We start from the raw sequence: 9,944 nt of genomic DNA on the forward strand, positions 1-9,944 counted from the left end.
CGATGCATCCTTAAAAGAATCTCAATAGGCCATTCAGCCCATCGAATGCCAGTCTATCCTTTGTAGACTGATGCACTCAGTCCCATTCCTGTAATAAAGACAAAAAAAAAATGCTGGAGGTACTAAGCAGGTCAGACAACGTCTGCGGACGGAGAAACAGAGTTAATGTTTCAATTTGATGAGTTTCAATCAGAACTCGGAAATGTTTAAAATTGCAGAGATGAGAACAAAGGAAATGTCAGTAAATCAGGTGAAGACCAAGGGAAACTGAAAGACTTGGAGTGTAGTGGCGCTGGCTGAAAGAGAATGCGAAAGGTTTGTTGATCACAGCTCATCTGTCTGGAACAGATGTAAGTAGAAGGAGATGAATGAAGACAGAAGCCAGAAGGAAAAGCTGCTGACTTACAAAACACTGCAGTTGTTGGACATCAGAAATAAAAAGAGAATGCTGAAAATGCTCAACAGATCAGGAGGCATCCGTGGAGAAAGAAAAACTGAGTTAACATTACAGATTGACATCTTTTCCACAGAAGAAGCCAGTTCTTACACAATCTGGAAAGGCTGGTTATCTGAAATTGTTGAATTCACTGTTTAGTCCTGAGGGAAATAATTTGCCAAGTCAGGAGATGAGATGCTGTTCCTTGAGCTTACATTGGGCTTTGTTGGAATAGTGTAAAGAGGCTAAAGCCAGAGACGTCAGCATGGGAGTGGGATAGAGTAGTAAAGTGACAGACTGCTGGAAGCTGGAGGTCACTCTTGAGGAGTGAATGGAGGTTTTCTGCGAAGCAATCACCCAATTTGCATTTGGTTTCTCCATTGTGAGCATGGAATGCAGTATACTATGTTGGAAGAAGTGCAAGTCAATCACTGCTTCACCTGGAATATGTGCTTGGATGGTGAGAAAATTTATAAGATCACATTTTTGTACCATTTCCCACTGGCTCTCAATGAAGGCTATACATAGCAGGATAATTTTTTGAACATAATAAGACCATATTCTAAAAAAACACTGTACCATCGCTGCAAATCTTTCTTCTTGTAGTCCAGTTCCCTTGCAATAAAGCACAACATATGTTTACCTTCCTAATTGCTTGATGAACCTTATTTCTAATCTGAATCCAGGAAAACATACAGAAAATGGTACTGGTATTGGTATTGGTTTATTATTGTCACTTGTACTGAGGTACAGTGAAAAGCTTGTCTTACAAACCGATCGTACAGGTCAATTCATTACGTAGTGGAGTTACATTCGTTTAGTACAGAGTGCATTGATGTAGTACGGGTAAAAACAATAACAGTACAAAGTGTCACAGCTACAGAGAAAGTGCAGTGCAATAAGGTGTGAGGTCGCAACAAGGTAGATCGTGAGGTCATAGTCCATCTCATTGTATAAGGGAACGGTTCAATAGTCTTATCACAGTGGGGTAGAAGCTGTCCTTAAGTCTGGTGGTACGTGCCTTCTACCTAATGGAAGAGGAGAGAAGAGAGAATGTCCCGGGTGGGTAGGGTCTTTGATTATGCTGGCTGCTTCACCAAGACAACGAGAGGGAAAGGCAGAGTCCAAGGAGGGGAGGCTGGTGTCCGTAATGCACTGGGCTGTGTCCACAACTCTCTGCAGTTTCTTGTGCTCCTGGGCAGAGCAGTTGCCATACCAAGCCGTGATACATCCAGATAGGAAGCTTTCTGTGGTGCATCTGTAAAAGTTGGTGAGAGTCAAAGGGGACAAACCAAATTTCTTTAGCCTCCTGAGGAAGTAGAGGTGCTGGTGAGCTTTCTTGGCCATGGCTTCTACGTGATTTGACCAGGACAGGCTGTTGGTGATGTTCACTCCCAGGAACTTGAAGCTCTCAACCCTCTTGACCTCGGCAGCATTGATGTAGACAGGTGCATGTACACCGCCCCCTTTCCTGAAGTCAATGACTAGCTCTTTTGTTTTGTTGACATTGAGGGCAAGGTTGTTGTCATGACACCATTCCACTAAGCTCTCTATCTCCTTTCTGTACTCCAACTCATCACTGTTTGAGATACAGCCTACAACGGTGGTATCATCTGCAAACTTGTAGATGGAGTTAGAGCAGAATCTGGCCACACAGTCGTGAGTGTATAGGGAGTAGAGTAGAGGGCTGAGGACGCAGCCTTGTGGGGCACCAGTGTTGAGAATAATCGTGCCGGAGGTATTGCTGCTTATTGTCACTGATTGTGGTCTGTTTGTTAGAAAGTCAAGGATCCAGTTACAGAGGGAGGTGTTGAGTCCTAGGTCTCGGAGTTTGGTGACAAGCTTACTTGCGATTATTTTATTGACTGCAGAGCTGTAGTCAATAAACAATAGTCTAACGTAGGTGTCTTTACTGTCCAGATGCTCCAGAGCTGAGCGTAGGGCCAGGGAGATGGCATCCACTGTAGACCTGTTTCGGCGATAGGTGAATTGCAATGGGTCCAGTTTGTCTGGTAGGCTGGAGTTGGTGCGTGCCATGACCAACCTCTCAAAGCACTTCATGATGGTGGATGTCAGAGCCACTGGTCGGTAGTCACTGAGGCATGTTACTTTGCTTTTCTTTGGTATGAACTCATCAATAGAATTCCTAATGCTGATGGCATAGAAGGAGCTGTGACTATTGAATGTATTTTGTGGATGAGTGTACCGTTTCAGAATTTTCAGATTTTTATTCAGTTTGTTGAAAAATTCAAGGCAGAATAGACTGAGGATTGTTCTAATAGTGAGAAGGCAGTTTCAGTCATTTGTCTAGATTTTTCTGTTGTTCACAGGTCATTCATGACAGAAAGTACCATCTCCACTGAAATATGACTGCTAGGAAAACAATCGGTTCAGCAAGTTTTTTTTAGTTTACAAGAAATATGTACTAAGGCTTCTGTGAAATGTCTGATTACTGCATTCCATCTGTGACATAATTCTTGAAGGAGTGGCATTCCATTTCTGCAGTTTACCTGTTACAAACTCCTCTAACAGTGCATCTTTGTCAATCAAATGGGGTTCAGGAGGCAGTAATACTGTAATAATGGCAACACTGGCAGTATAGGACCTGATTTCATTTGACACCCAATGCATTGATTATGGTGCAAATGTGGCCTGCATCTGGAGTTGGAATTCAATATAACTCCAAAGTAGTGGAGAAAGTAGTGTTTTGTATTATTTTTTGACAGTTCACCTGCTGTGAACATTGAACGCACATTAAAGTCCAATTGGACAGAATTTCACTTCTATTTTGGTCCTAAATTTCCTTGTTGCTTTTTCAGTTACAGACCCCTGGAAAACCAATGTAAATTTCATGCAAATCACGGTCATATTTCCTGAAGTAACAACAGAAAACATTTCAGAAACAAATTGTCCCCTTTAAAATTTTGGTACTGTTGAGCTTTCCAGCTGTTTGTTTAGGTGCCTGTGATAAAGGATAAGTTGTGATTATCAATATGGGTTTTGCCTTTTGAACTTTTCAATGAAAAATTATTTTCTTTGCTTCAGCTCGTGCTGGAGAATGTTGTTAATATTTTACACAAGGTGGAGGGCAGGGTTATGAATTCCTTCTGGCTTGACTAATTTGGAGGCAGAATTTGCCTGTGTGGGGCTGTGGGTGGCATTACAAACACACATCATAGTTGCTGATGTCATTTGCATGGGCTTCTCTGGGTCACTAGTGACTGTATCTCTGCTGTGCCACAGGAATTATTCACTCTCCCTCGTGAGAGTGAATAACCTACTCCAATCAGCAGGAATCTAAAGAGAAGCTCACAGCCAAGCAGTCAAACTAACACCATGCTTTGATTCCCACACCATGATTTTGTATAGTGTCAAGCATTCACCTTTCCTTCATCTACTGCTTGTGGCTTAGTTGAACAGCATTTGTGCCTCTGGATTAGAAGGTAGAAGGCTCGTTCCCATTCCAGAGACTTGAACATAAAAGTCTAGGCTGACACTCTTGTGCAGTGCTGAAGACAGCCTGTACTGTTGAATCTACTATTTTTATTAAACTAAGGGCTCATCCAATCTTTTAAGTTGACTTAAACGATGTCGTGTTGGAGAAGCATAGGCTGATTAGGGACAGTCAGCATGGCTTTGTGAGGGGCAGGTCATGCCTCACGAGCCTGATTGAATTCTTTGAGGATGTGACAAAGCACATTGATGAAGGTAGAGCAGTGGATGTGATGTACATGGATTTTAGTAAGGCATTTGACAAGATTCCTCATGGAAGACTCATTCAGAAAGTCAGGAGGCATGGGATCCAGGGAAACTCAGCTGTGTGAATTCAGAATTGGCTCGCCCATAGAAGACAGAGGGTGGTGGCAGATGGAGCGTATTCTGACTGGAGGCTGGTGACCAGTGGTGTTCCGCAGGGATCTGTTCTGGGACCCCTGCTCTTTGTGATTTTTATAAATGACTTGGATGAGAATGTGGAAGGGTGGGTTAGTAACTTTGTAAATGACACAAAGTTGGTGGTGTTGTGGATAGTGTAGAAGGTTACTGTAGATTACAAAAGGATATTGAATGCAGAGCTGGGCTGAGAAGTGGCAGATGGAGTTCAAACCGGATAAGTGTGAAGTGATACACTTCAGGAAATCGAATTTGAAGGCAGAATACAAGGTTAATGGCAGGACTCTTTGCAGTGTGGAGGAACAGAGGGATCTTGGGATACACGTCCATAGATCCCTCAAGGTTGCTGCGCAGGCCAGTAGGGTTGTTAAGAAGGCGTGTGGTGTGTTGGCCTTCATTAGTTGGGGTATTGAGTTCAAGAGCCATGAGGTAATGTTGCAGTCCTATAGAACTCTGGTTAGACCACACTTGGAGTATTGTGTTCAGTTCTGGTCGCCTCATTATAGGAAGGATGTGGAAGCTTTAGAGAGGGTGCAGAGGAGATTTACCAGGATGCTGCCTGGATTGGAGACCATGTCTTATGAGGATAGGTTGAGTGAGCTAGGGCTTTTCTCTTTGGAGCGAAGGAGGGTTAGAGGTGATAAAAGTGTACAAGATGTTAAGAGGCATAGGTCGAGTGGACAGTCAGAGACTTTTTCCCAGGGTGAAAATGGGTAACACGCGGGGGCATAATTTTGAGGTGATTGGAGGAAGATATAAGGGGGATGTCAGAGGTAATTTTTTTAAACAGAGAGTGGTGGGTGCGTGGAATGCACTGTCGACAGAGGGTGTGGGGGAAGATATATTAGGGACATTTAAGGGACTCTTAGACACATGAATGATAGAGAAATAGAGGGGCATGTGGGAGGGAAGGGTTAGATAGATATTAGAGCAGGATAAAATGTTGGCTCAACATCATGGGCAGAAGGGCCTGTACTGTGCTGTAATGTTCTATGTTCTATGTTCACAGTTTTCCATTGTGAGACAAAGAAGAAACATCAGCTTTCATCCTATGTCCTCTCACTTCCAACCTCAATAAGACCACTGAGTCTACGTGGGAAATATTTTAGAAAAGAATCTTCTTGAAATTAGTCGATCGAAGGCAAGACCGAAAGGTCTTTTTTTGTTTGTCTTTCCCGAGATGCTGCCTGATCTGCCGATTGTTTCCAGTATTTTCTGTTTTTATTTTAGATTTCCAGCATTTGCAGTTTGAATGATTGGCATTTTTCTTCTTATTATTTATTTTTTGTTGCTGGCAAGACCAGCATTTATTGTCCCTCATCCCGCATTGCCTTTGAGAAATTGGGGGTGAGCTGCCTTCTTAACCATTGCCCCTATAGTGCTATTTGGCATTTAGATCCAGCAGTGAGTTTTTTATCGGTACAGTCACATGAATTTCTTACCTGTATGTAGCATAGTCTCAGACACATTCCAGATTGGTCAGTACTGGCTCACTCTGCCAGCAACAATGAAGGACCAGAGAAACATTTCCAAGTAAGGATGATATGTGACTCGGATGGTTCCTCTGCAGGTGGTGGTGTTCCTGCACATCTGCTGCCTTTATCCTTCTCCGTGAAAGTTGGAAGTGGTAGAGGTATACAAATGAGTTGTGAAAAGAACAAATTGGTTCTATTTCTCTCAGTAGTTTAATGGATTTCCCTTATCTATTTTAATTACTAAGAATGTTGCCAGAACATCGGGTTGTATAAATCTGCTGAGTATTACATTTTAGAGAATTCTAGGTCTTGCTGCACGTATATGCTTAATAGTACCAAGAAGGAAAGACTGAATGTATAAACAGGGGTAAGGCCTTGATTCAGTGGCAAGGGAGCACAAGGAAGACTGTGGACAAAGACAAATGGCGACCAGACTCTGCTGCATGGATATTAATGCTCACATACAGGTGGGAACTTAGAATATACAGTATATACACTTACAAACACACCAACAGTGGTGGGATCAGGCACAGATTCCCTTATCCACTGCCTCCCTTCCATGATCCCTCTCACCTCCATCCTTCCAGTCCCTGCACATCTTTGCATTCACTTCCACCTCCTCACTCACTGGTCTTCTCCCACCATTCCTTAAATTCCCTCCCTCCAGCCCCACCCCCACCCCCACCTCTGGGTCTAGCTGCCTATGCTGAGAGCCACGCTCTAGCCCCCTGCTCCTGCTGATGCTAGAGTTTCTGTTCATTTGTTTCGCATTTGCGACCAATTTCCTGCACTCCACTCTCAGCCACACTCCACCCCACCCCTCACCCCACCCCCTGTGTCTGGCCATATTTTGGCCTCCCACTCAGAGCCGTGCTCCAGCCCTCCATCCCCATTCTAAGCAATGCTTCAGCCCTCTTCTCTTGTCCATGCTTTGACACTGCCCTCCTGGCTTCACTCTGGCCTTGTGCTTCCAGTATACTTCAATCTCTAGCTTCCAGCTTTGCCCCAAACCTCTGCTCCTGGCACCGTTCTGCACCCCTGCTTCCCAAACAGGCTCAGTTTCCCAATGCTCTGTCACATACCAACCTTCCACTTCCAGCCTTGATCAAGCTCCAGCCTCCCCCTGCTCCCCCCCCCACCACTCTCGAACAGGCTCCATTCCCCAGTCCTAATCGTACACATTACTCCAACCTGGACTTCTCCAATCTTCAAAAGACCCTGGCCCACAACCCAGAGGGAGACAAACTGATTCACCTGGTGAATTCAATGCTAGGATGGGAAAAGGCTGAACCCTCCCACAAAGCATGACCATCAAGGAGAGTGAGCACGGGAAAATCTAACTGTACTGGGGCCCTCCACCTGACAAAACACTTGGAGCATGGTCTTGCCACAAGCAGCGCCTTGTTTCACCAGAGATAAACACAAGATCTCATGGCAATCCCAAGTTCCAGGGCACTGGCAGTTATAAGATTATATTATCATCCATCTGAGAGACCATTTGGATATCCGCATCATCCAGCCATGAAAAGCACTGGTGACTGATGGACAGAGAAATGCTTAATCCATGCCTAATTCATCAGCCTGGCCTCAAAACAACAATGGCATACAATTGTTGCCACTAAGAAAATTGATGTTAAAGCTTTCAAGCACCCTGCAAAGGAAGCTCTTCATGGACAGCACTTCTCAGACAACCTGCTGACTCCTAAACAACAGGACCCATAAAAAATCCACAGTGTCTGGACTGCCCTGGTCCACCATGATTGGCACTAGGGAAAAGATTCTTGGCTTCTCTCACTGAGTGAATTTGGTGAGAATGATCGGGAGATCAGGACATAAATTAACCACAAAAGCAAAATTCTTCTGGAGTAGAAGCTTCACCATGTCTCATGGAAAAGAAATGCCTCCTCAAGCACCTAAAGGCTGAGATCCAGTGGAAATATGGCCTAAGGAACAGATGATGAAAGGAAAAAACACAAGTAGCCCAGCAACTAGTTGACAGGCAGACAATGCATGGATTTTTCAGCACTGTTTTAGACATTTGTGACCCAACACCAGAAACTCCAACCAACTAAAAGCAAAGAATAGAGATGAATATCCAACTACAAGGAGACAGTTAGTGCCCACTGGAAGGAACAGTTCGAAGACCTCTTCAATAATGACTCTGAGCTTGAGCCACCTTGACTCCATCCAACAACAGTCTATTTGGTCCTGCCTTGCTGCTACTTCTGACCAAAAGGAACTTGGAAAGGCTATACGCCAACTAAAAAAATGGCCCCTGGAGTTCTAAAAGTTGACGACGAAGAGCTTCAGTTATGAATCCGCAATCACATTTTCCACGTCTGGGAGGAAGAAAATATACTAAGGAACCTCTGAGTCATAGTCAGAAACAGGGCCTTTGGCCTAACTGATCCATGCCGACCAAGGTGCCCATCTAAGCTGGGTCCATTTGCCCACGTTTGGCCCATATCCCTCTGAACCTTTCTTATCCATGTACATGTCCAAATGTCTTTTAAATGTTGTTAATGTGACCAGCCCCAACTACTTCCTCTGGCAGCTCGTTCCATATACGCACTGTCCTCTGTGTGAAGTTGCCTCTTTGGTCTGTTTTAAACCTTTCCCCTCTCATCTTAAACCTATGCCCTCAAGTATTTGATTCCCTTTCCATGGGAAAAAGACCATGTACATTCACCCTATCACCCTATCTATGCTCCTCATGATTTTCTACACCTCTGTAAGTTCACCCCTCAGTCTCCTACCCTCCAAGGAATGAAGTCTTAGCCTGCCCAATCTCTCAGAGCCTCGAGTCCTGGCAACATTTACATAAGTACTTTTTTTTCCGCTCTTTCCAGCTTAATGGCATCTTTCCTGTAACAGATTAACCAAAACTGTACACAATACTCCAGGTGTGGCCTCACCAATGGTTTGTACAAATGATGCTGCAATTGGCACTATCTTCAAGAAAGGAGAAAAGTCAGACTGGGGTGATCTCCCTGCTGTCCATAGCAAGGAATATTATCACCAATGTCTTCCTTGACTGCCTTCTCCCAGTGGCTGCAGAATCGCAATGTGGCTTTTGTCCATGTAGAGGCATGGAGGACATGATCTTCAATGTATGACCACTCTGTAAGAAGTGCAGGGAGCATTTCAACATCACTAAAGCCTTTGACTCCTCAAATTTGGTTGCCTGCAGAAATTCATCTCCATCTTATGTGTACTTCATGATGAATGCAAGACATGATCTTAACCAATGGGTTTACAACCAAGAAAAAACTTTGTGCAGACCAGTGACAAGCAAGGCTGCATCATTGCTCCAAGACTGCTTTCAATTTTTCTTACCACAATGCAAGTTTAAGTTTATTGTCAAGTTCAAGTTTATTACAATGCTGCACCTTACCTCCAAGAAATTTCCCAGTGGAGTGGAGCTAATCTCCAGGATTAATGGGAAACTGTCCAACCTACAGTCCAGAGCTAGGACAGCCAAATCTTAGATGAGCTGAAATATGTAGATGACACTTGTGGATGGACCCATTTGGTTATCGTCGACTTGTTTACTGAAGCATACAAAAAGATGAGATGTACACATAACATGAGTAAAACAAAGTTTCTCCAACAACCTCCCCTGCTGTACAAAACCACTCATAATTGTCCACGAGGAGACCCTGGAAAACGTGGACTAATTCCCAAATCTCAAGAGCCACCTCTCAGAAACGGCGGACATTGATAATGAAATTCACCATTGCATTCAGTACACTAGCACGGCCTTTGGTTGTCTGAGGAAAAGAATGTTTGAAGATTAAGACCTTACACCTGGCAAAAAACCTATTATCTACTGGACAGCAGTGATCCCTCTCCTCCAGTATGTTCTTGTGACTTGGCCTATCTATGGCAGGCACCACACAGGGCTTGAGTGACAGTACCAAAGCTGTCTCCCTATAATATCCTCCAAATCCCACAAATCCCTTGGGAGGATAAGTGAACCACAGTCAGCCACCAACATCCTCAGCACTGAGGTTCTAATTACATTCAATTTGCTCCATTGAGCAAGCAACGTTGTTTGCATGGAGACACTAGATAATCTCCTTCACAGGACTGATGCTCTAATCTAAATCCGATTTCTGTCATGGGAGATTACCAGGAAGATA

The sequence above is a fragment of the Pristis pectinata genome, chromosome 1 (genome assembly GCF_009764475.1).
Source record: "Pristis pectinata isolate sPriPec2 chromosome 1, sPriPec2.1.pri, whole genome shotgun sequence".
NCBI classification, from domain to species: Eukaryota; Metazoa; Chordata; class Chondrichthyes; order Rhinopristiformes; family Pristidae; genus Pristis; species Pristis pectinata.